The following is a 27,867-nucleotide window of genomic DNA, read 5'->3' as shown; positions in this document are numbered from 1 at the left end:
GCCCCTGGGCTCTCCCTGGCTAGGCCTGGACACTCGCTCTCATCTCAGCTCAACCGGGTGCTGAGGAACTTCTCTCTCCCTCCCCCTCTCCCCCCTCCCAATTTTTCAGGAAATTGAGAGCAAAAAATAGGCAAAAGCTATTTGCAAATTCAGAGTCAAGGTTCTTGTCCTGAGGAAACTGTAGTGTGGCCACAGGTGGCCTGCCCACCCCTGGGACCTGTGGTCCCTCCAGCACAGGCCTCTGCCCTCTGGGCCCCAACAGGGCCTCCACCCTGGCACAAGGCCTCTATGGCTCTGGGGCCCTCCTGACCCAGACCTCGAATCCCACCCAACAAACCCAGCTGCCCGAAGGGGCCCCGTGCCCCAGGGCACAGGTGCGCCTCCCTGTGGCCCTCTGAGAGCTCCCCATCCCGAGGACCCTGATCATGGGAGCGGGTTGGTTGAAGAGTAAAAATGGTTCAGGTGTGAAGGGCTCAATGCTGCAGACCACACCTGGGTCATGCTGGTTGCTCCTGCCCCTCTCCTGGCAGTCCAGTTACTTGGTTTTCTCTGCACACAGAGGCTCCTCAAACACCCAGGGCCAGGCCCCCTGCCCTGGCGGAGAGAGGCGTGCAGTCTGGCCTCTCGCAGGTGCCCTCGGTGACACGGGGCAGAGGCAGGGCCTCTCCCAGAGACTGTCTCCAGGAGAAAGGACCAGCAGGACCTGGCCCCCAGGTCACCTGTCAGGCAGTGACTCACCTGCAACGCCCTGTCCGTGTGGCAGGGCCAGGAGGCAGCAGAGACCCCTGGCTTTGGTAGGGAGGGAGCTCGGACGGTAAGTGGCACCTGTGGTCCCAGAGGAGGGGTCCCCGAGATGGGGGCAGCCAGAGACCTCGGAGGACGAGGACGTGGCACTTGAGCTGCCTTGAAGGAGGGGATATTCCACACCTGGAGAAGTCGGGGTGGCATGAAGAAGGCCTAGTTTAATCCAGGACGGGAGCAGGGTGTCGGGAAGCCTGCTGCCAGCGAGGCCGCGCGGCGCTGTAATGCAAACCGTTTCTCCCCTCACTGGCCTTGGAGGCAGTAACTCTCCAACTTCAAGTTGCTAACCTCATCTCCTTTCTCCCATATATCTCCTGCGCTGACACTTGCCCCAAACCAGATTAATCAGCTCTTTTATTCTTCCTGCAGTAGAAAGGGGGGAAAAGAGAGCCAAACCTAAACATCTATCTATTAGTTGCATATTCAGTAGTAAACAAGGAGATGATCCTGAGTAAGCATCATCACCAAGCTATTTGAAAAGAAAAAGAAAGTTTAAAATAATTTAATATCCATTAAATACTTCTTCAGTGGGGGGAGGGGATGGGGGAGAGGTGAACATTAAAAAAGATGAAAGAAATGGGAACAGGAGAAAGGTATGGAAGGCAGGGGTGGGAGTGGAAGGGGCGGGGGAGGAACACGATGGGAAAGGAAGAGCCCAGAAAGGTGAAGGGAAAGGGGCAGAAGGAGGAGGGAGGCCTGGGAGAAAGTGGGTAGAGGGGAAGGTGGCAGGGAGCTGGGAAGACTTGGGGGCACAGCTGGCAGGAGAAAGGAGGGGCAGGAAGAGGAAGTGGCCCCAGAGGGAGAGGTGGGTCTGCACCACCCGGGCTCTCCTCATCCCGGATTAGCTAGGTGCTTGGCTGGAGCTCCCCAGGAAGAGTACAGTTCGGCAGCTCTTGTTCTGGTCCTGGGTTCTAGTCCCATCTTTGTCCAGAATGAGCTCTGGCCCGGACACTGCTTCTCTGGGCCTCCACCCCCTCACCCAGGGATGGGAGATCTCACTCTCCAGGAAAGCTGCTGTTTACAGAGCACCCACTGAGGGCTGGGATTTGATTGGATTTGGCCACAGCACGCAGCCTGTGGGACCTTAGTTCCCCAACCAGGGATTGAACCCAGGCCCTCAGCAGCGAGAGCGCAGAGTCTTAACCACCAGACCGCCGTGGGCCAGGACTTTAAACAAATACGTTTAATCCACACAAAAACGTTGGGAGGTGGAAGTTATTGGCCCCACTTAAAGGTACAAACCAAGGCACAGAGAGGCTAAGTAACTTGTTTCAGGTCACACAGCTAGGTGGTGGCAGAGCCAGAATTCAAAGCCCTGCCTGTCAGTAACCAGCACCCAGGTGCTCTGCATTCCTCTGACTCCTAGGATAGTCTTTCGGACTCAGGGGACAGTGGGAAGATGCTGCAGGCGTTTGTCATACCTCTAGGGCTATTCTCAAGGTAAATGAGGGGAGAGGAACAGGGTCCCAGGTGAGGGAGGCAGGGCCAGTCTGGACGAGAAGCTCCCAGACGTACCCATAAGACATGAGAGACCAGGACTGCAGGGGTCAGAGAAGAGAGAACCCACTGTGGCCTGGAGCAAGCAGGGAGGGCTTCCTGGAGGAGGTGAAAACTGAACCAAGAGGTGTAGACTTGGCAGGAGACAGTGAGGGCCCAAAGTGAAAATGGGACCCTGAACACAAGGCCAAGAGGTTGCACTTGTCTCCATCAGGAGGAGCCACTGACCCCATGGAGGACCAGGCAAAGAGAGGGCATCACAGCTGTAACATCCCTGGGCAGGAAGAGAGGAGACAGCCCCTGATACCACCACCAAGAGCTAGGGCTCCAGCTAGGTGGGGAAAGAAAACCAAAGGAGAAAGAGCTTCCCCAGGACCCATCCCGCTGCAAGGAGAATCCTGTTAACCCCACAGAACTTGCTGGAGCAAGTCATATATCAACTCAGATTTACCCCCAAATAAGCAAGCCAGTTCATTCACCAGGGGAGTGAGGCAGGCTGGGGACAGAGAGGAACCAGGTAGAGGGCACCCTCCCACCTGCCCTGGCCATCTCAGAGGCAAGGACGCTTTCTTGGGCGTGAACTGTTGTGTCCTTTGCCTCCTAGCAGGCAGACACAGCCGCCCCAAGAGCTGGTTCACAGTCCCCGTCTGAACTGGGTCTCCACAGCTGCAGGGGCCCTTCAGCCTCTCCGTTTCACTCTCAGCCTCTGGGTGGGTGCCCACAGTGTGCTGCCCTGTAGCCCTGACCCCCTCCCCATCCTCCCTGGTCTCAGTCCAAATGAGTGCTACGGCTGAAGACAGGATAAGCTCCCCCCACCCCCCGGCCCCAGGCAAGGCTCCCGCAGCCAGAATGAGGGAGGTCCTTTCAGGAAGTCAGGCTCTGAGCAGCCTGGCCTCAGGCAGAAAACCTGCTTGGGGGCTCCCTGGGCTGAACCGGAGGAGGCCGGGGCTGGGGTCCACCACCCCCCCTCAAGGGGCTCAAGGGGGTCAGCAAACAGGTAGGAGCCCTTGAGGAAGGAAGGAGTGGCTGAGACCTGGGCCAGTACAGCAGGTGTAGGCCTGGTCCCACCCCACGTCCGCCAGTCCCAGCCACATAGCAGCAGATGTGAGCTGTGCCACAGGAAGCCACACCCCTCTGACCCCATCACCAGAAACCACCCCCACCTCTTCCCAGCAGCCAGCTGCAGGTCAGAAGTTTCAGCTAATGCAGCCTCATCCAGGGCCCAGATGAGGGAGGCACTCACACACCTTTCCCACCAACACGCTGTCCGCTCAGCGCTGACAAAGGCACCCACAGACACGCACCCAATTCCACACTCGTGCCTGGTGAAGTGAAACCGAACGTCCCCACCAGGGATCCAGTGACTGGGGGCGGGGCACAGACTGGGGCCACCCGTTTGTATCTCATCTACATGAAATGACAGAACAAAGCAGCAAGATGTCAGGCTGAGGCGTTGGAGAAGTTAGAAACCAAGACGGCTTGGGAGGGAGTCCTGGGAAAGAGGGGACTCAGGGTTCAAGGGGCCGCCCCCTCAGAGGGAGCAGGGAGGCACCGGGGAGCCCTTCCGAGGGAACAGGAGCAAGGGTGAAAGCAGCCCTCCCGGGTGGCCGCCACGCTCTCACCCCTCCAGGGACCCAGACTGGAAACCACATGAGCACAGACACACTCCAGCCTCCAGCAACGTGTGAGACGTGTGAGCCCGAGCTCGGGAAGCGGTCATGCCCACCGTGGGGACCGATGAGGGGCTCCCACGGTCCCTCTCTGGCCCATCAGGCGTGTTTTCCTGAGGGGGCCTTGGTCAGGCCCAGGTTAGGGAGGCAAAGGGGCAGCTGAGACTGAACCTGATATGGGAGCCTGGACGGAGGCCCGATGATCGTGGAAGGAAGGGTGTAGGCTGGACACAGCAGGAGGGCTGAGCTCCGCGTTATAAAGTCCTGTGGTTCCTCCACCCCGCCCCGCCCCGGGCGGCAGGGCCTGGAGGAGGCTCCGGAGATGTCAAGGGGAGTGGCCCTGAGCTGCAGCCATGGACTGTCCCCCCGCCTGCCCCTGCCCGCCCCGACACACGCGCACACACACACACAGAAGCTTCTAGAGGGTGACGGAACCTCTCTTATGCACCCCTCCAAGTCCTGCAGAACCACCTGGGGCTGAAGTCCCCCACCCCCGAGCTTCCACTGCCTCCCCCTCCTCCCTTCGCAGACCTGGGAGCCCATGTCTGCGTCTCTCCACCAGTTCAGTCTCGCCCTCCTGTCTCGGTCTCTCTCTGGCCGGAAGGGCAGGGCAGGGAAGGCATGGAGGGCTGGGCGCAGGTGCGACAGTCCGTGAGTCATTCGTTTCCACCGAGGCAGGTGAGGGCCGGTCACTTAGCCAAGTGGCTCCTGCAGCCTCTCGCGGCTCCCTGTCCGTTTAACAGCATCTTCAGGGCGTCCGTCCCCCTCATCACAGCCGGCGCTCTCGTGGCAGCGGAGTCCCGCTGGGCCAGCAAATGAGGTTGGACACGATGCATGTGGACGTGGCTCTGAGGCCCTCCCCGAGGCCACATTCCCCACTATAAAACCGGGGCTGACTCCGTCTTCCCAGCCCCTCCACCATCTGTAGCCCCATCAGCTCCTGTGGCTTTTAAAATCCTATTAAGTTCTTCATTTCTCCTCTAAGCATTATTTTATTTCTAAACAGACCCAGACCATGTGCTGTCGGGAGGCCTTCAAGGGTCTGTTGGGGACCGGCTGAGGGGTGTGGGCCTCACCTTGCGGTCCTGGGGCCCACGAGACCCATGGCCACACTGGTGACCCGCCGATGCCGGGCTTCTCACGTCCAGACTTTTCTAGCTATTTAGTCCCATGCTCTAGGTAGGCAATTTCGTGAGCAGCAGATGAAATGGCCCTGCTTTAGGAAAATTCAATATACAGAAGTTTCCATTTTCCAATCTTGAGAGGCAAAAAATGACTCACTTGACAAAAGCTTCTGGGTGAACAGAAACCCCTCAAGGTTCTGCTAGGAAGCCCCTGTCCCAGGCAGGAGGGGGTACAAGAAACATGAGGCTAAAGGTGGGGGGGCACAGCACACTGAAGATTCATCTGAAATGATACCATGACAGTAAGAAACAAGGTTTTAAAAAACAACGGTGTTACTCTAGATGACCCCTGACCCGAGGTGCAGTTCAGGGGGAGGGGAGGGGGAAGGTGTAAGGAAAGGCTTGGAGGACAGGTGTGAACCCCTGCAGAAGGTCCTGGGGGGCGTGGGCAGAGGCTCTGGCCCCAAGAACAGCCCCATTTCTGCCACAGCCAAGCCACCGTCTGGAAGTCAAGTCCCACAGCAAGAGCGCCCCCCACCTCTGCCCCAGCCTCTCCCCTTTGGGACCTCAGGAGCGTCCCCCCTGGGTCCAGCACATCCTGACCTCTACTTTGGGGCTCCTGGTTTGTATCCTGCTGGAGAGACCTCAGAATGAGTGAAGCCAACCCCACCCCAACTAGAGGGTGCGACCTTGGGCTGAGAAGGGGTCCAGTGACTGAGGCCCCAAGCAGCCACCTAAAGGAGAGGGGTCTGCAGCTCAGAGCAGAAAATGCCCCACACTCCCCACCCCCCGATCTGTCTGTGTCCCCACAGAAGCTCCTGGAAGCAGGCAGTGTGTGGACCCCCGGAAGTGTGTGTGATAGGGATGTGTTTCCTTTCTACACACACCCCTCCCAGACCCTGCAGACCCCCGTATCCTTAGATCCTCTGTCCTCCGGTTCCACATCGTGCTCCCTTCCTGCAGCTGTGTCTGCGCCCAGGGGCCTGGAGCGAGACGTCAAGGTGAACCTTTGGCTGGGGGAGAGCTAAGTGCCCTGTTGGCCAGGACACAGCACCCCGTGGCCTGGAGGGGCCCAAGGAGCCACTGTGTCCACTTTCCCCCGTGAGTCGGCCTCTCACCCAGCTCCCCCCGCTTCAAAAACCATCAAGAAGAAGAGCAACCCCAGGGCCTCTCTCAGCCCATCAGAGCTCAGAAACCCTGTTCTGTCAGCCTGCCCTGCCCTATTCCCACTGGAATTTCTCAAGCTTTAGACTGTAATGTTTTCCCTTGAACACCAGCCCCAAAGCCAGTGTCCCGGCAGATCTTCCCTGTACTTGCATCCCTGATGTATTTTGGGCTGATGTTTAAGAAAAAGCAGTACAGTGTTCAGCTTGGGAAATTCACGTCAGACCTAAGACAGCGCTTCCCCACTTCCCAGACAGTGGTGGCGCTCAGCCTCGCGCGGGGCCCTCTGCTTTCTGGAAGGACTGAGGATTGGACATTTCATCACCAGGCCAAGTGGCCCACCCAGGACTTGGCTTCTTTGATGGGCAGGAAGTTCTACCACATATCTGACCATAATCTCTCCTACTGTTTAAGCACTTCCAAGTTAGGCTCCCTAGATCATGGTGCAAGGTTCCCCTGCCCTGGGGTTTTATTCTCCATAACCCCTGTTCCTTCTGTCTTAAAAGGATCTTTGTCTCCTTTCTTTCCCAAGCTCCTCTTAAAAAGAAATTTTAAAACTCCAGAAAGGTCCTCTGGTTGACACAACTGAACCCAAATAGCAGCTGCATGAAGACAGGTCTCTGTGGTTGGGGAAGGAGGTGGCTGGTGGGAACGGTCCCTAGAGAGGGCCCCGTGGGGCAGGCACACATTATAGATACCTCGGTAACTCCTGCCATAAGTGTGAAATTATAATTAACTGCAAACCTGCCAGGCTTAAAGGGACTTTAGGTTTTCAGCTGGGGGAAAGGGTGTTGATTGATCTGCATTTTGTTTTTAAGGTTCTTTTAATCCATTCGGCAAGTTAAGTTGAGACTCACGGCTCCTCACCAAAATCCCTCTGGCCCCGGCTAATTTAGCAAAGGACTGTTTCAGGGGAAATGGGATATTAATTATTGCAAATGGGCTCCTGGATGATATACAGAAGCTGCCTCATGTGTGCCCAGGGTGAAGGGGCTGATGACAGGAATAGGAATGACAGAGAGAGGGACCCACGGGGCCCTGTCTCCCACTCCGTGCCGCTCCCACGGAGTCCTGTTGCGGGCATTGTGTGGGCAATGCAGGGGAAGATGCCCGCTTCCTCAGGAGACAGGCAGGACCAGCAAGAGGATGTCACAGGCAGTCCTTCCTGGACCAGGCGTTCCTCAGAGAGGCATCCCTGACGTGGGCAAGATGTATCCAGTGCCCTCCTGGCCCCCAACACACACCCCTTGGAACAGCCTGAGAGCAATATGGGAGCAGTGAGGCTGTGCAGTGGGAGGATGGGATGGGAGGCAGAGAGAGACAGCACGGACCAGAGAGATCAGAAAGGGAAACACCTGGGACTCCCCTGGTGGTGCAGGGGTTAAGAATCCGCCTGCCAATGCAGGGGACACGGGTTCGAGCCCTGGTCCGGGAAGATCCCACATGCCGCGGAGCAACTAAGCCCGTGTGCCACAACTACTGAGCCCGCGTGCCCCAACTACCGAAGCCCACGCGCTTAGAGCCCGTGCTCCGCAACAAGCCAAACCACCACAGTAAGAAGTCCGTGCACTTCAACGAAGAGTAGCCCCCGCTAGCCGCAACTAGAGGAAGCCCTCACCCAGCAACGAAAACCCACCGCAGCCAAAAATAAATAAATAAATTTATTAAAAAAAAAAAAAAGGGTAACACCTGATTGACCTTCAGAGGGGAGACGATTTGAGGGAGGAAAGGCAGAGTTTTCCGGGTGGGAAAATAACCCGGTCAAGGAAAGCTTGGAGGATCCCAAGAGGCCAGAATCAGGCGTCTACTGTCGGGGGAGGGCAAGATATGGGAACAGTGATTTCCAGAAGGTGCTGTAAATTGATGCCTTTAGGCAAAGGGAAGCCATCTAAGGCTTTGGGGCAGATATAAGTCGTGCTTTGGAAACCGTAGCTTAGGGAGACTCAGCCAGATGGGGGAAGGGAGCCGGAGCAGGGGAGAGAGAAGGGCCAATGCTGGCATCACACCCACATGTCCTGCCCTTCCCACAGTGATGTCTCACCACCTCATGTCACAAAGGGGATGGTGACAGCCCCTTGGAGCTGCCATAGGTGGAATACAGTTGGTGAGCTGTGGAATCTCCCCTGATGACAGCTGCTGCAGTTATTTTATTCTTGGTGTCCATCTATGGGAAATGAGAGGTGACGGGGGTGAGGACCTCTGACAAGGTGTGATCAACAAAGTGCAAAGAGAAATCATACTGCCCAGGGCCAGAGCTCTACTGTGCGTATGAATTTACCAGAATGGGGTGGGACAAGGAAGGCTTCCTGGAGGAGGTAATTATTGGAATGACAGGTTTACCAAGAGGTAGGATCTGGGCTGTGTCACAGGCAAAGACATGAAAACAGGGACAAGCAAGGCAAGTATGTGGCATCTTAGACTTTTTAAAAAATAATGTAGAAGAGTTGCTTTGGCTAAAGAAGAGAGAGTCCACTCCCTGTAGTCAGAAGACCAGATGTGATGCATTGTGGGTCTCACGGCCGCTTGCATTCCAGGGTGTGGATACCTATACCCGTGCACGGACAGTGTCTGAATCTGGGGGGGGCCTGTATCTTCTCACCCTTCAGTCCAAGTTCACCAGGCCCAGTCTTCCTGATCAGATGTGCCTGTCTGCTCTCCTTCCCCACCCAGCCCAGGACGATGCACAGGGGAACCAGGCAGGCAATGTCTGCAGCAGCTGCTGCTGCTAAAGCCAAGCCAGGGCTCTGGAAGGAAGACGGATAGAGCCAGCAGGGCCTCGGTTCTCCCATTAGGTCCTCCAGAGCCTCCAGGAAGAGCACCTCAAGCCCTGCACCAGCCCCGCAAGGTGGATCGAGCTGCACCCCCATTCTCCTCAGAGGGGAGAGGTGACTTGCCCAAGATCACACAGCCAGTAATCAGCCTTCACGCCTCAACCCTTCTGGGTAGGACCCATGCCTTGCTGCCTTCTCTCAGGTCTGGCTGGGGTGCTGAGACCCAGAGGAAGTTCTCCCAGCGTCAATGCCACCCATCAGAGGCACAAAGGATGAGGCTGGACCACAGCCTTAAGGAGGAGCTCTCCAGCTCCTCACTCCCCTCCCCCATGTCCTTTGGGAATGGGGGTGGGTGTAGGAGGAATTGGGGAGGGTCTGAAGCTGAACTACCCAAGGTGCAAACCCAGTCAGCAGGAGGATGAGCCTGTCTGTGGCCCTTCTCAGTGTGGAGGCCCTTCTCAGGGAGGAGCAGGTGGAGAAACTCCACGTCTGCCCAGCAGAGGAGAGCCAGCCTGGGCACTCAGGGCGTTGTCTGTCCGGGCCTGATGAGGAGGAAGGCTTTGCAGAGGCTGGAGGTCAGCAGGGACCAGCCAGCACAGATTTTCTTTTTGATCATATCAGAGACAAACCCATGATCCTGACATCACGGATGCCATATCCCAACAGAGTAACAGGCCCTGGTGACTTAGGAGGTTTAAGGCTTGGATGTGAACGGCCAAAGGCAAGTGACTCAAAAGTGCAGAGAGATGATCCCTGCCCCTGGAGAGCTGACCACGAAAGTCAGATGCATGGTCAGGAAGGTGTCTTCAAGTCTTTGCCGAGCTTTGGGCCCTAGGGAAGCTCACAGTCTGGTGAGGAGATCAGTTTATGGCCTCAAGAGCTCCAGATGAGCAGTGGAGACAGCAGGAGCCACGGCCGGCAGAGGAGAGAGCTGTGCAGGCGGAAGCAGTCAGGGAAGGCTTTCTGGAGGAGGCTCCCTACTGGAGGGGATTCAGGCTGAGAAGACAGTGAGACAAGGATGCAGGGTAAGATGAGGAAACCAGCTGGCCCAAGGGGAGGGTTCCAAGGAAGGCCCCGCTAAAGAGTTGGAGGTTTTCTGGAAGATGAGGGGAAGTGGTGATTGGTGGAAGCTGGATATGGGAAGACTGGCCACCTGCAGGGGGGGACTGGACAGGGTGTCAGGGAGACCAGGGAGAGACTCTTCTAGCCTCCAGCTGTGAGGGGAGGGGCAGGGGGCATGGGAATTAAAACCTAAGTTCAAGAGCCCTTTTGTCACCATGAAATACAAGCCCCAAAGCCACCTGTGTCCTGACCACTACCTGCTGCCTTGAGACCTCCAGGTACATGCCCACTTTCAGGCACATGGCCACCCTCGGACAGCCCTCTCTGACCCTTCCCAGCTGCCCAGCTCTACGTGGTCAGAGCCCTCGTCAGGGTCCACCCTGCTGGAATGCTTTCTCCAGCTGTTCCTCACTGGTCTTTCCAGCTCAGAACCCCTTTCCTTCCCTCTGTCTGAGCCGTGAAGTCAGGCAGTGGTTGTTAGTTTCTCGTCTCTCCGTCGAGACTGTGCCCTCGGTGCGGGCAGGCGTGTCCAGCCCTGCACCAGAGGCCAGTCTCCCACTCATCTCGCTAAACAGCAACTTTCTCTACTATCCCAGCTCTCTGCTGGCCTAAAAGCTGCCCCCTCTTGCATCTCCCCACCCTCAGCCCCTCCAAAGCCAGGCCCACAAGCAGGGGGCAGATGTGGGCAGCGGGGTGGGTGCCGCTGACATTGGCATTCTCCTTGCAGTGCGTCTTAATAATTTAATGGCTATTAGCAGAGCCGCAGTGATGGGGGGCAGGGGGTGCAAAGGGAAGATTTATAGAGAGAATTCACGCCAGATTGGGGTTTTGTCTTCCTCTGTTTTCCTGGCATTTATCATGCATGTTTTAATTTGGATTGGAGAGTTGCTACCATCTGGCCATTATCGCAAAGAAATATTCATTTTCACTGAGTGACACAGGCTCCATTCATCACAGAGCGTGCTGATGGCCCCGTGAGTGTGGGGCTGCGCTTTCTCCTTCATTTGAAATGAACCTTGAGCTAGGAGTAGGTCCAGTTCAAGGGGAGCAGAGGCACAGGGCCGGTGACCTCCCAGCCAGGTGGGCAGGGAGCACTTTGGGGGAGGGCGAGGGTGGGAGTGGGGGGAGCCCTCCCTGCCATCAGAGTCCTCCCACCTCCCCTTGCCTCCCCTGGGTGTGTGTGTGGGGTGGGGGGGGCGGGGGCTATTGGCGGCCTCCACAGTCTCCCCCAGGCATCTGACAATCCCCCACTCACCCTCATATCCAGGGCAGCCCTCAGGCCAGACCAGAGAGCTGGCAAAGGGTGGCCCCCTGCTGTGGCATCCGCATCTGCTAAAGGCACTGATGATGTCCTGCCAAGGGCAGAACTGCTTAAGCACGCTCTCCCTACCAGGACATCGCTCTAGTGGTGTCATCTCAGGCCAGGGCTGTGTGAGGAGCAGAAGGGCCTCCTGGTTCTCCTCGCATCACGCTATGGTGGCACCATCGGGGCTGGGCCTGTGGGGAGAGACGTGTCTGTCTCCAATTGGGACATTTCTGGAGTGTCACCCTCGTACCCACGCGCTGCTCACTGCACAAGCCGTCAGGGGCCAGAAGCGCTCCTGTCAGCAATGGGAACCCAAGCACGACGCTGGACACCCAAGGGGGGGGGGGTGACAGAGCACCCCTTGATTGAGCTGAGTCCCGCTCTAAGCCCACTCGATAAACAGGCATCCAGCTCTGCAAAACGGAGAAAATCATTTTTCATCCATTTTAGATAGTGAGTTTTCAGGGCACACAGAATTTGTTGGGCCCCTTCTGTATTCCCTGCCTGGTGGGGATCAGACTCCCCACCTCACCCTCCCACCCCCAGCGTTTAACACTCCCAGAGGGGAGCCAGCGAGAGTCTGAAACAGCTTCATAGGGGACATGTGTGCTTTGCCAGAAAGGCAAAATCGGGCAGGAGGGCTTTCAACTACAGAAGTTCCGTATCCCCGGGGCCCGCTGACTTTCCTGGTCTCTGTCCTGGAAACTGTGGCCAGACTCTGAGCCTGAGGCCCTGACACCCACCCACCCACCCGCCGCCACTAGGACCCACGTCTGACCAAGACCCAGGGGACGGTGCTGAAGGAATGGGAGCCCAAGGGGAGAACTGTGAGAACTTTGCTGCCTCTTCCCCCATCAGAGAAGAAAGGCGCAGACATCCTACTCCCGCCTTCACCTGGTCTCTGTTCTGTAAGCACTGAGTGATTGAGCCTTCATTGTGCGCACGCCACACCCATCCGGATGAGCCCAGCCAACGTGATTCTTGGCCACAGGCAGTTTACAGTCTAGCTGGGTCTCAGGTAAAAACAATGAGCCCATTAGGAAACCAGAAAAGACCTCTAATACACGAAGACCTCTAATAACCGCAAGTGAGGGCCATTGGGTACGGTGCAAGAAACCAACAGACCTTATCCCCTCCCCTCTGCCTTGGGCCAGGTCCTTCCTGTGGGTGAGTGTTTCCCCGTCTTCCAGTTCTGTGACTTACGTAATATCAGGTAATAACATTGCTCCATTGTATAGATGAGGCAACTGAGGCCCACAGGTTTACTGGCTGGGGTCACCAGCTGGTGGGCGGCGCCTGCATCTTGAAAGGAACCCAGGTCCCTCTGATTCGCAGCACCGCGCCGTGGGTGTGGAAAAACCTAAAACAACTTTTAGTAGGAGGAGGCATTTCAGCTGGATAGGATAGGAGCAGCAACATTATAGGCAGGGAGACCTGCCAGCCTGTCCTTAACCCCTGGTTTTCTATCCTGGCACTTGTTGCTAAATTAGCTGTCCTCCGCGGGATCCCTCCTCCCCGCTTCCGGCAGCCTGGGGTGAGGTCCCCACCCCCTAGGAAGGCGGGGATTGTCGCTAATCTGTGAGAAGGGCCCCTCCCCGCGCCCCCCGCCTCCCCAGGAACGCGGCACCGCCCCCTCCTCCCTTGGAACTCGTTCCGTGACACCAGCAGCTCTGAAACATCTGTTCCTCTATCCGGGACCCGCAGTTTGAATAAATTACCCCGACTTGGCGGCAGCCTGTTATTAATGGCCTGAGTTTTATAAGATGCTTTAGTTTAATAACACTGTAGCCCAGCGCTGCACTTCTCCCGGATATTTTTATATTTCGCCTCCTCCTGCCTCCCTCCACCCTCCGCCGCCTCCAGAGCTCCAGTCCCAGAGCCACGACCCCATCACCCCCCTCCCCGCGCCCCACTGGCTCCTCCCCAGGAACCCGGGACCACCAGCCCCCACCTCCATGCCACTGTCTCAAGCCTCGGAAGAGGGGACCACCACTTGGCTGGTTGCTCCTCCCCCAAGGGAAGCCCACGGGGACGGAGAGGCTGAAGGCAGGGCGATGGGCAGAGAAGATGGCCGAGGCACGTTCTGCGCTCCTCACCCCATAGCCAGGGCTCTGCTGCCTTTGGGGACCTGCAGAAATCTGGTGAGCGAACCTGCCTCTCCCCAGTTGGGCTGGCAGTGTCTGCAGCTTGCCAGGGGCCGAGGCCACAGCTTTTATCTTTATTCACTGTCCTTGGCTCTTCATTATTTTGTTGGTTTGTCCATGTGCTCATGCCTCACACACCTCCTACAGGAAGTCCTCCCAGGTTACCGCCCATGGCCCTTTCTGCTCTTCCTACAAGCCCAGACACACCCCTTCTCCACTGTCTTCTCTCTGTCCCCGTCTCTTCTCTCCACAGCCTACCGGCCAGTCTTCTTCAGGAACCCTCTGGGGCCTGGCCAACCCTTCTAGAATTAACAATAGGCACTCAAACGTGTGTGTTGCTTCAACAAGCTTGTGCATCTGTGTGGGTGAGGCTTCCTGCAAAGAATGGGTGCAATCACTGAGAGGGAAAAAAGTGGGCCAAGGAGTGGGTGGGTTTGTTCGCTGGGGATATAGGATAGAAAGCGTTGAGGCTTAAATAAGTAGCCAGTGTAGTCATGTCCTCAATCTGTTCCCAAAAATGTAGACCACAGTCACGGTCTAGAAGTGCAGAGATGCAGGCTCCCTGCAGCCCCATCCCCCCAGCTCAGGAAGCCATGGATACACCTCACCATGAGGCTGCAGTGAGTTGGCCCTGGGATAGGTTTGGGAGCCTGCCACCAGGAGACCCCCTGAGTGAGTGCTTGGAAGTAGAAAGAGAGGCTGTTCCTGGTTGGGGAGGGTGGGATGGGACAGGCAGGACAAAAGGAGGGACAGATCCACCAGTCTCTGTCCCCGTGAGGGTTCTGTGAGCCCCAGAAGCCCAGATGCCGCACTCCAGGGAGGTCTTGGAGGGAGCCCCAGGGTCAAATTTAACTGTGTAGTCCCCTGTTCCTGGGGAGCCGGTGGTGACCCAGCCAGCTCTAAAAGGGAGGGTACTGCACCCCCTTCTATCCCCCCACCCCCGCCCGCGCCCAGTTCCCAGGGCTCCAGCGGAACGGCTCTTCCTGCTTCCCATTTGGTCTCATACTCCTTTGGGACTCTGCCTTTTGCTAAGAGCCCCACCATTATAACATAATTACTGCTGAAAATGACCTTTAAAATATATTTTAAATTCAAAATGTCTTTAAACCCTTCACTGAGCACCATTTTTCAATTTCAACGACTATCTTCGTTTTTTGGGGGGAAGTGAGGGGTGGGGGGTGAAGGAAGGAGTCCTCCGCAACGATTTCGAGTGTTAACCTCTCCTACAGAGAAGACCAAACGGGCTCGGCACTGCCTGGCAGGGGCTCAGCGTGGGCAGGAGGAGAGGACAGGCCAGACCCAGACCAGAGTGCTCTGCCCCGCCTGCACTCGCCCACCCTCTGCCCCCAGCCTCCAGCCTAACAGGCTCTCACTCACCCCGGGGCATGTGAATAAGAGCCGGGGATGTGCCCTCCCCCTCCAGCTTTCTTCCTCATCTGTCCTCCTTCCAGAGGCCATCCACACGTGATATTCAGTTCCCTGCCTTCTCAGCACCCTCCAGGGGCCCCCAATTCCTGCAGGATGGTGCCCCTTCCCCACTCTGCGCCCGCACAGCTCCATTTCATGCCCCCTTTGCCCTGACCTGGCTGGTAGCCCTGTCCTCACACAGCCTGTGCTCCTGGCTGCTTCTGGCCACTCTGTGACAGCACCACGTGGAAGGAGAATGGAGAGGAAGCAAAGCTGGGAGAGGAGGGCCGTTTGCAAGCCCCGCCCCTGTTCTCCTGACGGCTCACACAGGCGGGTCTGGGAGAAGGGTTTCACCGGCTGGACCCACCGCACTCCCCCATACTGCTTCTACACACTGTCCTCCACCCCCGCAGCCCCCAGGAAACTCTGCTGTGCCCCGCCCCCAGAATGTCCCCTTGCTTCTGTCCTCGCTAGTCCTGGCCCTTCCTCCCCTGAACCACCTCCAGGAAACCTGGGCTGGGAGTCCTGTGCTACCCGGTGTCTTCTCAGCACCTTCCGATGTGGTCCCCGTCTTGCATCCTCCCTCCCGGGTTATCACAGGGCAGTCTGCCTGCTGTTCAGCCCGTCTCCACATCAGAAGGGGGCTCCCATAGGCCACAAGCTTGTCCCTGGCTGCTGGTATGAGTGCTAATGGAGGGCTGCCTGGCATGGTGACAGGCGATGGAGGCGTTGTGAGGCCTCTGGCCCCCTACATGGAGCGGGTACTTTCGGGGCTCAAGTCTTGCAGATACTGACAGAGCTCCACTCTCCCCATTCACTTCCAGCGGCAGGAGAGGGTAGAAGCAGCAGTGAGGGAGGGGGCTCTGCTGTGGTGGGAGCGTTATGTGGGTAACTCCACAGATCTTTACCAGGAAGGCGTGGCCAATGGGCATCAGACAGTGTATTCTTAGGACTTTTTCTAAAATGGCCATATTCCCTTAGCATCCAACATGCTCAGCATGAAAGTCGACATATGTTCCAAAGTCCAACCAAAATGATGTGCATACTAGCCAACTCTTTGGATCACCTGAGTTTTCAGATCATCCTTAATTTTGAATGACCTCTGCCTTTGAGGGGGAAACTAGAGCTGCAAAGCTGAGAAGTCATTTCAGCTGCTGCCCCTCCTAGATTGAGCTTTGGGGGTGGGTGGCAGCTCTTTGACCTCCCACAAAGGAGCTCAGTGGATGAGGGAGAGAAGAGAGGTGAGAAGAGAGGTGAGGGAGAGAAGAGAGGTGACTCTCGGAGGTCAGAAGAGGGGCTTATGGGGTGGGTGAAATGGGATGACATCTATGACCTGACTTTGAGCCCAAGTCCAGTTCTTGGAATCCTTGCTGTGCCCGAGAGGGTCTTGAGAAAGGTGGATGGGGGGCAGGCGGGCATGAGACCAGTCCGAAATGATGCTGCTGCTACAGAGAGTAAGATGCCAGAGGGATGGAGCGAAAAGCAGCGTTGGGGGTGGGACGCCAGCAACCATCCTGGCCAGGCATCTTGGCCTCCAACTCCTGTCACGATGATACCCTACGTACCTCCACCAGATGGGCATTCCTCAAATTAACCTGATACTCTATTCCCAAACTCAAGAATCTACAAAGTTTCCCTATTTCCTATTCCCTTTGAGTGACCTTCAAGAGCACCCCTCAATCATCCCCTCCAATGGGAGCACAGGGTGGGTGTGGCGTTACTTAGGGATAGCCAGCGTGAAGAGCTCTATTGCGATTCACCTTGCAGTATGGCCATCCTAAGAGAAGTACGGTGTCCAGAACAGAGGAGGTGATGGCTCTGCTTTAATAACAAGATCACAGGTCCATCTTACAGATGAGGCATCTGTGATTCGTAAGAACTAAATTACTTGCCCAGAGCCACACAAAAATTAAATGGTAACGACTGGATTGGAATCCAGATGTGCGTGACTCCAATGTCTTGGCTCTCAGCCCCTTGTCTCTTCATTATTTCTCCAAATCCTACCCAGGCACAAAGTCCAGTTCAAAGTCTCCTCACTCCAGAAAACCTTCCCTGCTTGCATCAGCTCTCCCTGACCTCTCCTAGTCTCTGTACAACCTTGATCACGTTGTGTGTATGTGTGTGTTTGTTCATCAATAAGGTCATAAGTTCCTGAAGGTCAGAGAGTAGCCCCAGCCCACACACCCTCCTGCAGGTCCTCCCCAAACCCAGGCCCAGGTGGAGGAAGGTGGAGGAAGGCCCACCCACCTTCCTGCACCAACAGCCCGCCTTTTCCTTTGCCTGCCCCGGCCCAGAGCAGGCAGGAGGTCTGCACAGTGGTGGTGAGGACAGCAGAGCAGGGAGAAGGCCGATGGTGGAAGGTTTGCAGGTCAGAGAGACACCCGTGCTCTGTGATGTACAGTGACAAGAGAACGCATTGTTTCCCAGTATCACATTTATAACATCAATTAAATGCCTGCGACTTAAATCATTTTTAATAGAGATGTGGCCACTCAATGAACCATTAGCAGAGTTAGCACTTTCTTGATCTCAGCAGGGTCCGACACAGAGCGATGGTTCAGCCTGGGCTCAGGCTCCCAGTACCTCCCCAGAGGGGCTCCTGGGGCTCATGGAACGGGACGAGGGGCAGCATGGAGCAGGAGAGTCTGCTCTCCTGGGAGGCGCAGGCAGGCAAGGCTGAGCTGGGAGAAACCGTTTGGTTGCCTGAAGCAGCCATGGGTGCAATGAGATGGAGGAAGAACGCCTGTCCTCAGGACTTTCCTGGAACCCTCCGCCCATAAGCTTCACCGTTGGGCCGAGCGAGCACTGCTTTGGGGGCTGTGCGGGAGCGGATGGATGGCTCTGGCCTCTGAGAGTGCTGTGCTGGATGCAGCGCTGGGGTACAGGAGCCAGTGCAACAGGCGATCAGTGAACGGCTGCGAGGGCTGGGGCGTGGTGCCCCTGCCTCTGCCCCCTTGCCGCGTCAGGTCTGGTGGAGGACAGGCAGGGACAAGGAATCAGGCAGAGACAAGAGGATATGAGGACACGCAGGCTGTGCAACCCTGGGGTGGCTTGTCACTCTAGCCGAGGCGCTTTTCCTTCATCCCCTGCCCGCTCGAGCCTCCCTTCCTTTCCATCTCCCTGCCTCCACCTTGGCCTCCACAGCCCATTCTCCACACTGATCCCACCAGAGCCTGTGTCTCTGCTGTGTAACTCTCCAGAGGCTTCTGTTCGTCTCACTCAGGTGGGAGTCCAAGGTCCTTACCTCCCATGGTCCTGCAGCCCTGCAACCTCCATGACTCCGCCCCCAGCCTCCCTTACTCCCTGGCTCCAGCTCCCTGGCCTCCTGGCCCCTCAAACATCCCTGCTCCAGCCTTTGCAGCACCTCTTCCTTCTCCCCCATGATCATTTTTCATCACGTCTCAGCTTACCCGTCCCTCTCACCCGGGCCTGCCTGACTTGCCAACTGACGTAGCCCCAGCTGCCCCAGCTGCCACCTTGTTTTACTTTATTCATGGCACAGACCGCCATCCTGATCTCTTCTCATCCATCGTCCTCCTCTCCCCGCTCAAAGGTGAGCTCTGTGCAGGTAGGGACTCTATTTGTTCCTCTCTGTATCTTGGCACCTTGCCCTGTGCCTGACCCAGAGCAGGGGCCCAGGAATGGTTGTGTGGACGCCCAGGCTAAGAACCACACAGACGGTGCTGTGAAAGTGCTGGGGTGCGGGACTCCACCTGGGGCGCGGTTAGTGACAGTCTACAGGCAGGGGTTACGTTTACCAGGCCCTGGGCCAGGTGCCAGGGGTCAGAAGTGAAGGGGGAAGGCCCTCCTTCAAGAAACCTAAAGGAGCTCAGAGGGCGCCCCCAGGCTCAGGTCTCCCCAGGTGGTGGAAGGGAGCAGGCTCCAGGCTCAGGTCCTGAGACAGCCTGACAGCAGCTGGGGGAAGATGTGCCCCAAGCGAGTCCATTTAGAAGTAAGAAGTGGAGGCAAACCGCACAGGAATCTTGAGGTGGAGGGTCAAAGGCACAGAAGCCCAGGGCTGGAAATGCAACTCACTGGCCTGGCCAGCTTCCAGAAAACTCTGTGCAATCAACCAGAGAAACATATTTGAGAAAACAGAATTGTGAGAGTAACTTTGAAGCCTTGGTTGCCATGGGAACATATCTGTAAATAACTGCAAACATTAAGTGACGCTTGGGAGGGAGTGAGGGAGCTGGAGGCTGCAGCGCTAGCCGCGGGAGCCCTCCAAGTCCGGCGGTGTCTCAGTCCTCAGCCAGGCTGCCACGCCTCTCCTTCCTCCCAGGGTCTCCGTCCTGGATTCTCTTCCCTCCACCCTCTCACTCGCTCCTCCTGTCCCCGTGCACCAGACACTCCACGAGGGATGCTTCCAAGTGGTCCCCGAGACTCCCTTTCTGTCCCAGGTCTTCTGCCTGGTCCCTGGTCCCCACACCAGACCCCAGGACCCTTGCTCTCAGGAGATTCCCAGCCTGGAGATGCCCGGGCCCCTGACCATTCCCTCCCCACCCCCTTCATCCATCTCAATTCTAAGGGATGGCACAGGAAAACAGCGTAAATCAAGGAAGTCTTTGCAACAAGTGCATTTAAGAGACCCGGACGTTTTGCCTTCAGGTACTCTTGCTGATGAGGAGCCCCCCACTCTTTCTCTTCACTGTGCCTCCTCTGTCTGCCTGGTTGGGCCTCTCCCACCAGCCTCTTTGCCCCATGGGGGAGCCCTCTGTCCTTGGCCTGGCGCTGACCTGGCTGCTCTGCTCCTGCCTAGCGGTTCTTAACCTTTCTGGGTCACAGACTCCTTTGGGAAACTGAGAGAAGATTTTCATTCATCCATTCAATTGTGTGAGAAGTGCTGGGCTGCCCTTCCAGGACTCACGGTTAGGGGAGGGGGCAGACAGTAACGAGAACCCCAATCAAACGCACGGCTCCTGCGTGTGTCAGCCAGCGCTCAAGGTCGGGACAGGGCCTGGCGTGGCTGCAGAGGGTCGAGTGAGGACACAGAAGGAACGGGTAGAGAGCACAGGGAGATCTAGCAGACCGTTTAAGAGGCTATGGACGTGATTCAGAGTGAAACAGGGAGCACTGCGCAGCTTTGAGCAGAGGAGAAACATGCACTGCTTGCTCCGACTGCTGCGTGGAGACAGACTGTAGAGGATGAGGTGGAAGCAGGGGACAGTTAGGAGGTCCCTGCAGTGACAAAGGAGAGATGGGCATGGCTCGAACCTGGGTGGTGGGTGTCATGGTGAGAAAAACTACAGTCCTTCTCCCTGGAAGAGGGGGCGTTTGTGCATCCTTGGGCTATTTTATGCACACTCTCAACATGCTGAAGGACCCCAGTTCTCAGCCATAGTCCCCCTAAGGTCTTGTGGCCCTGGGTTCAGAGCCCACGCCCCTGGGCCTCTCACCCTAACTGCACTGGAAATCTCTAATCCTTTGGCCATCTGTGGAGCTAAGGTGAGCCCGGTGTCAGCCAGGCTCCATTCCCAGCTCCCGCAAGAGCCGTTCACCACTGGTGGCAGCGCCCCTGCCCAATACCCAGCAGGCTCCACGGAGCACCTGGAGAGGGCAGGGGATGCCTGGATGGGCCAGACAACATTGATGAATCTCCCAGACTGAGGGAAAGGAGCCAGACACGCATCAGTACATCATGAATAAAGTTCTAGAACAGGCAAAACCCAACTGTGGTGAAAAAAATCAGAATACTGGGTGTCTTTGAGGAGGTCGGGATGCTGCCCGGGAAACGGTCATGAGGGAACGTTCTGGGGAGATAGAAATGTTTTATATCTTGATAGGAGTGTGGGGTACATCAGTATTTGTATATGTCAAAACATATTAAATTATATACTTAAGAAGTATACATTTCACTACTGGTAAATTTTATCTTAAAAAAAAAAAAAGGAGACCTAAGAAGGATGGTGTGTCCCAGACAAAACAAGGAGGGGTCAGCTGCCTAAAAGGATGCCCGTCTCTGGGAAAAATGCCCCCTGCCCCCTGCGTCCCACCTCCTGTCAAGTGCTCTGAGGCAGCTGCCGGCAGGAGGAACAGGCGATCTGATAAAGGAATCTGTGTTGAAGATTTAGAGGTTGACTACAGGGATAGCGCGATTTTGCACTTGAAAAGGGAAGCCTGAAGACAGCAATGCTTACCCCAAAGAGATGAGCCTAATGGTGGGATTCAAGACCCCTTGGCAGGCAGTGAGTAGGGGTCTCCCAAGTGTCTTCAGCCACATGTCACACCTCGCAGAAGATCTGCCCTGTGAACACGATGGGCAAAAAGGAGAGAGACAGAGAGACAGGGAGAGCACTTTATAAGCATTCCTTTCCTTCCAGCTGACTTTCCATCGGCCTCCAGGCCCTGTCTGTCTAGCCTTTGATTTCCCCTGCTCTCCTCTTATCTCCCAGTTGCTGTCGCTATCGCCCTAATTGATTTCTGGTCCAGGTCAGAGCTCCTGCAGTTTGGTTTCAGCCTGTTGTGTTTCTCACCCTGCTCAGATGAGGCCTGTGGGTCCGTGGGAAAAGCCTGGAGGGGAGATTTTGCTCCTTGATTTAGCCCTTGGTTGGCAGGGGGGGTGGGGAGGGCCTCTCCAGCTCACCGAGGACTTAGCCCCAGAGCCCGCACCCTGCTCAGGCTGAAAGGAGAAAGACTCTTTAAGAAAATGATGCTGGGGACTTCCCTGGTGGTCCAGTGGGTAAGACTCTGCGCTCCCAATGCAGGGGGCCCGGGGTTCGATCCCTGGTCCAGGAACTAGACCCTGCACGAATGTCACAACTGAGTCCACATGTCGCAACTGAAGAGTACGCATGCCGCAAAAAAGACCCGGCGCAGCCAAAAATAAATTAATTAATTTAAAAAAAAAAAGAAAATGATGCTGGACTGTGGGTGGGACCAGAGCCAGGGGCTGTCCCCTGGGTGGGGCATTGGTGTGGGCTGGAGAGGTCAGGGAGGAATTCCAGGGAGGGGTGTTACACAGGCTTTCAAGATGGGGAAAGACCAAAATCAGCAGGAGGAGGGAGACAGTGCGATACTAGGGTTCCCATGAGTCCCTGTGAGTCAGGACAGGTCCGGAGTTGCCATTGTCCAGGACTAATTATGAATAGTGTTCCCTTTCAACCTAACAAGAGTCCCAGTTTGAGCAATAAATTATATAGTCACCCAATACGTTAAAAACAAACAAACAGGTAACAGAATGACAAAGCTGAGAGGCAGGTACGCCCGTAGGTGTGCCAAGTGGCTGGAATGAGGGGTCCTGTAGGAGGAGAGGAAAACGGGAGCAAGCACGGAGGACAGAGGTGGGGCTGGAGGCTTCAGAGCACCTTGCAGGGCCCCTCCCCAAGCCAGTGGGTCTCGGCAATCCTACACGCCTCTTTCCAAGGGAAGACAAAGACCCAGAGACGTGAGTGCATTGAGCATAGACCACACAGCTCCAGCTTGTTGGTGACGGCCCAGGGTAGAGCCCGGGTTCCTCTCCCACACTCCAACACTAGCAGGGATCTACCTGGGAAAAGAGTGACAGCTGGGTGTCCCACTTCTGCTGCTGGGGGTGGAGGACTCCCCAGGCCCAACCTGGGATTTCCAGCCGGGGTGTGGGTACAGATCACAACATTCTACCCCTTACTAAGTGTGCAGCTGTGGGTGAGCCTCTTAATCCCTTTATGTGCCTCCATTTCTTCATCTGTAGAGTAACCGTAACCATAAAAATGTCACTTCTGACGGCTGATGCATTGTAGGAACTTCAAAAATAGACAATGTCCTTTCCCGGAGCCCCCAGGAGAGCACCCCTGCCCCCAGCTCTGCACGGAGCGTTCTCTTACCCATGCCAATATGTGTATCTTCATCACAACCCTCTGTGGGGTCACTGGCATTGAATTCATGCAGTGCCCCTCATTTACCCCCAAAGTGTAGTCCTTTCAGCTTATTAGCCACTCCACCCCAAACTGCATTCAAGCTCCTTGAAGAGTTGCAAGTCTGGGCTTAGGCATCATGCATGCCTTAGACACCAGTGACCACTGGATGATGTCCTTGAGGAAAACAGGAGAAGGAGACTGGACCTTCGCAACCCTCCTCAATCACTGCCTCTAGGACAGAGATTGGAATGGTCCAAGCCAACATCCAGGGCAGACACCTGCTTCCACCTGCTCCCGGGGGAAGAGGAGGCACAGTGTGAGGAAACGCCTCCCCCCACGATGTCAAACCAGAGCCCCAGAGATGGCAAGAGAACTGCCCTTCACCCACATGGCTCAGAAAGATGGACACTGACAGGGCTGGTATGGTGCCTTTGCGGGGTGCCTTCCTGCCTGAGACTCACCAATTATATCTGCTTGGAGAACAAACTGTAAACTGTCTAGGAGAAAACAGAGTTTAACTTCTGCATCTCTCCTATCTTCTCCAGCAAAGAGATTGGACTCAGGATGAGAAATGTGGATAAACACTGTAAAAAGAGAATTAACATCCCAACAAGGCAAGGAGATCAAACCTAGCCCTGTAAATTAGATTGACTCTCCAGGCCAGAGCAAACTGTGATCCGTGGCCCTGGGAAAAGAGATGAAACAGGCAGACGGGATCTTGGAGCTGCTGGGGGTCATCTTTGAGGCATCGTAGAGCCTGGAAATAAACAACATTCAAGTTTTCAAAAGGCGCAGAGGCTGGATTCCAAAAACTGGCAGCTTGTCAATCTTGAAGACAATCTTTGGCAACCTTCTAGAATGAATTTGTCAAACTGGGAGAAAGTGATGGTGAGTTAGGAACCACGATGGTTCACCCGGAACGGGCTGGGTTGGGGGCTGGGCGTCTGTCTTAAGTGGGCACTGCTGGGCCTAACCTGGCATCGTGTCACCTAATGGGGGCAAATGACAAAGTTGCCCAGGGTCACTCAGAGCTGGGTGAAGGGAGGGAGGGAGGGAGGTCCCTGGAGACAACCGTGTCTCTCTGTCTTTGTGCCCTTCTGTTGAATGTTTTTATCTAGGACGTGGGGAGGGGCGGAGGGGAAGTCATACAAGCTGAATTTTAAATTACTCATGACTCACAGCTGGTTTGGGGGATGAGCTGCTAGATCATACATTCAAAACCCAAAGACATCTCCCCAGTGAAGGTCTCATTTCCAGATGCAGTGTTGTGTGAGCCGCTGTGCCTCCCCACTGCCTTTGCCACAATAATAGTACCGAGGTTCCAACGGCTTCCTTTCTGAGTTCCGAGAAGCTACACCCCTGTTGGGATGAAGAGTACTGGAAGATTCTGGAAACTGTAAAATTGTGTATTTGGGAGTTCTTTGTCGGTTGGCTGGCTGGTTGATTAGTTTCTATGATCCCTCCCTCCCTGACCCCTACATACTTCACATGGTAATGAGGCAAGAATCTTTTGGGGTCCTTTGAGAATCTGATGGAAGCTATGAACTCTTTCTCCAGGAGAAATACTCATAGATACGAAATGGTGCTGACCAATTCAGGGGTCCACAGGCCCCCTTTAGCCTGTCAGAGAGCCTCCTAGGAAACCATGGATTTCCAATAACCGGCCCCCACCTCATCTGGCAGGTTCAGCCCCTCAGCCTGACTCTTCCTGGGAGAGGAGGGGCAATGATCATACAATCCCTTGGTGACTGTTGTGAGTTAAATAGTGTCCCTCCAAAATACACGTCCACCTGTAACCTCAGAATGTGACCTTATTCGGAAATAGGGTCTTTGCAGGTGTAATCAAGTGCAGATGAGGTCACACTGGATTAGGGTGGACCCTAGATCCAGTAGGACTGGTGCCCCTACAAGAAGGAGGAAATTCAAGCACAGAGACACAGAACATACAGAGAGAACACCATGTGATGATGGAGGCAGAGACGGGAGTGATGCCACTGCAAGCTAAGGAAAGCCTAGGATTGCCGGCAAGCACCAGAAGCTGGGAAGAGGCAAGGAAGGATTCTCCCCTAGAGCCTACAGAGAAATCACAGCCCTGCCGACTTCTAGAATCCAGAGCTGTGAAAGAACAGATTTCTGCTGCTTTAGGACACCCAGTTTTGTGTACTCTGTTTTGGCCACCCTAGTGTAACTGAAAGTGGGGGCCGGCTGCTCGCCGCTCCAAAGCCATTAAAGAGGCAAAGTTGGTGGAAAGGAAAGTTTGCTTTATTTTGGATGTTGGCAAACAGCGGGGGTTGGGGGCTGGCGGTGAGGGCCGACTCCTGTCCAAAGGCCGACTCCCCGCCCCTGACTATCAGTGCGCAAGGGCTTTTATAGACAGAGGGAGGGGGCTACCTGCAGAAACAGCACAGTCAGCTCTGACAGTCACCTTGAAACTGGTCATGCGGTGGCCTGACCAGCGTCATCTTGATTGTTTTAAGTACAGTTAATCTTCAGTTCCAGGGACGATTTGTTCCCATTTCCTTGAGGCCAATTCTCGGAATTGTGGCAGCTTATGTCATGGCCACAATCTGGCCATCATGTAGTTAACTTCTTTCACCTGGTGTAAGTTTCAATATCTGCAAGACAGCTCACAGGATATGGCTCAGGATATTAACTACAGCCCATGCAGAGGAACTAAAGGTCCTTGACTATGTTTAATGACTATTATTATTTGGTCTCCTTTGACTGTTTTCCCTTGTTTCTGCATTTTCTCACTTCTCTGATTAAACTTACCCTTTGGCTAAGTTTTTTCCAGAGACAAAAGGCAGGCGAAGGACAGTGTTCGGGGCAGGGTTGTGGGGTTGTGGGGTCGGTCCTGCTCTGTTTCACTAGGAAACTAGTACAATGCCCGAAGGAAGCTGGGGCTGCCCTCACCCACCACACTGCATGGGTTTCTGTTGGTCCAGACTGTCCGTCTGAGCCACTGCCACCAGGTAGGCCCCGGGTTTGCCAAAGAGAAGGTTACAGGCCACTTGAAGAGACGTTAGCAATCCCAGCACATCCATCTTAATAAGTTTTATTATAGCCTGCCAGTTTAGACTAATGACTCATTTATTTCATAACATACCAGCAGTATATTTGTAAAATTTTTTTAAATTAATTGTCTCAAACAAAGGTGAAATTTATAAAAGTGTTCAGAAACGGTGCACATTATAAAATTGCCTTGCAGCAGGAGATGAAATTATTACTAATATGGGATCAAATTATTACTGTATTGACTTAGCTACTTTATGACTTTGTAATGGATTTCTTCATTATTTTCTCGGGATTGTGGCATCCATGATTGCATTAAAGTCTGTTAATCTATGCAAATGTCATTAGGCACCACTAATAACCAAGGAACTTTCCTGCATTTCAGGGACTGTGCTAAGTACTTGGCCTGCGTGGGTCACTTTCGGGTGGCAGGGAGCAGCCCAGGCAGGCAGCAGGCAGCTCTCCGGGAAGCCCTCTCCAAGCACAGCCCCGCCCAAGGCAGAATGGGTGGGTGCTTCCAAAGGGCGGTTTGAGGGTCTTAGGAAGGTCTCCTTGCCCAAGCCATCACACATCTTCCCCCTGCAGTCAGAGGGCCTGACTTGTCACCACAAACCTCCATTCCTTTGGATTAAGGCTTTCGAGGGCCTTGTTAAAATGCTTCTGTCCTAGAAAGAAAACCTCATCCTCTCAATGTCCACCATTATTGCTCTGGAAAGGGGAGCACAGGGCCTTACTGTGTTGGGACAAGAGACTGGACAGTTTTTTATGAAGTCAAAAAAGGGGGCTGGATCTAATCATGGGTGCTACCTGAATAGAGGTGGCCAAAAAAGGATGTTCTTGGGGACACCTGTGGACCTAGAGACCTGGGAGGGATGCCCCCAGTGTGGTGGCATAGGGGTGGACAGGGCAGATGAGTAGAGGTAAACACCCTGTGAGCAGTCCTTTATTCAAAGAGATTCTATTTTTTTTTAATTTTTCTTAGAGTATAGTTGCTTTACAACGTTGTGTTCGTTTCTGCTGTACAGCAAGACACATATGTGTATATATACATATATCCACTCTTTTTTAGATTCTTTTCCCATATAGTCATTACAGAGTATTGAGTAAAGTTCCCTGTGCTATACACTAAATCCTTATTAGTTGCCTATTTTATATATAGTAGTGTGTATATGTTAATCCTGATCTCCCAATTGACCCCTCCCCCCCCAACCATAAGTTTGTTTTCTACATCTGTGACTCTATTTCTGTTTTGTAAATAAGTTCATTTGTATCCTTTTTTTTAGATCAAAGGGATTCTAAATCCTGGTGGCCCCAGGTCTGCCCACAGCTGCAGGCCTAGTTATCCCATCACCCAGGAGAGGTGGTGAGACCAGAATGACTTCCCCAACCCCAATCACAGAGCTGATCCCAAGGGGTGGGAACCAAATCCAGGCCCCAGCCACTAAACCCAATGTGGGTTCCCATTTTACCTTTGCTGAAGGTAGACCCTGGTCACGCTGGGTGTGGGATAGAAAGAGATGGGTCTGTGGGCCCAGGCTCCCTTCCTAACCTTTAGTGCTCTCGGACTAAATCTCCTCATGAATACGTGGGTTACTGTTATTCACTCCAAGACCGTTTATCAAGCGAGCGTGTGCCACGTGAGGCCCTAAGCTAGGCACTCCCAGCAGCGAAAGACAGCAAGCTCCTTTCCTGACATCGACAGAATTAAACACCATCCACTCACGGTTTTATCTGAAAGCTGCTGTGGGGCTCAATCCTTCCAGCTCTTCCGGCTGCATCAAAGGATGAGCTTGAGTTGGAGGCTCAGAGAAGGGCAGACACCCGACCCAGCTGGCAGCTTTGGGGACTCAGGGCTAGAAGCGAGTTTCCTAACTGCAGGTCTGGGGTGCTCCCCGCGTCCACCGCGCTCCCCTTCCTGGGCAACAGCACTGCAGTCTTGCAGGTGAGATGGCGTCGGGCCTAGGATTCACTCGCCGCGCGTTCTGCTCCTTGAGCTCCAGCTGCCCTCCTTGGATCAGCATGCCCAGACTTTTCAAGGTTAAGAGCCATGTTTAACATCAAAAATTAATCAGCA

At 55.0% G+C, this 27,867-nt stretch overlaps 1 protein-coding gene across 27 annotated transcripts in view; it reads left to right on the top strand.

Annotated features, from left to right (window-relative positions):
• Nucleotides 1-27,867, top strand: part of CELF4 (CUGBP Elav-like family member 4) — a gene marked incomplete at both ends in the record, with an annotated part of 296,294 nt that overhangs the window by 223,959 nt on the left and 44,468 nt on the right. The gene's annotated exons all lie outside the window — the stretch shown is intronic.

Source organism: Grampus griseus (genome assembly GCF_964374135.1).
Source record: "Grampus griseus genome assembly, chromosome: 12".
Classification (NCBI taxonomy): Eukaryota; Metazoa; Chordata; class Mammalia; order Artiodactyla; family Delphinidae; genus Grampus; species Grampus griseus.
This window is presented reverse-complemented; position numbering and strand designations above follow the sequence as displayed.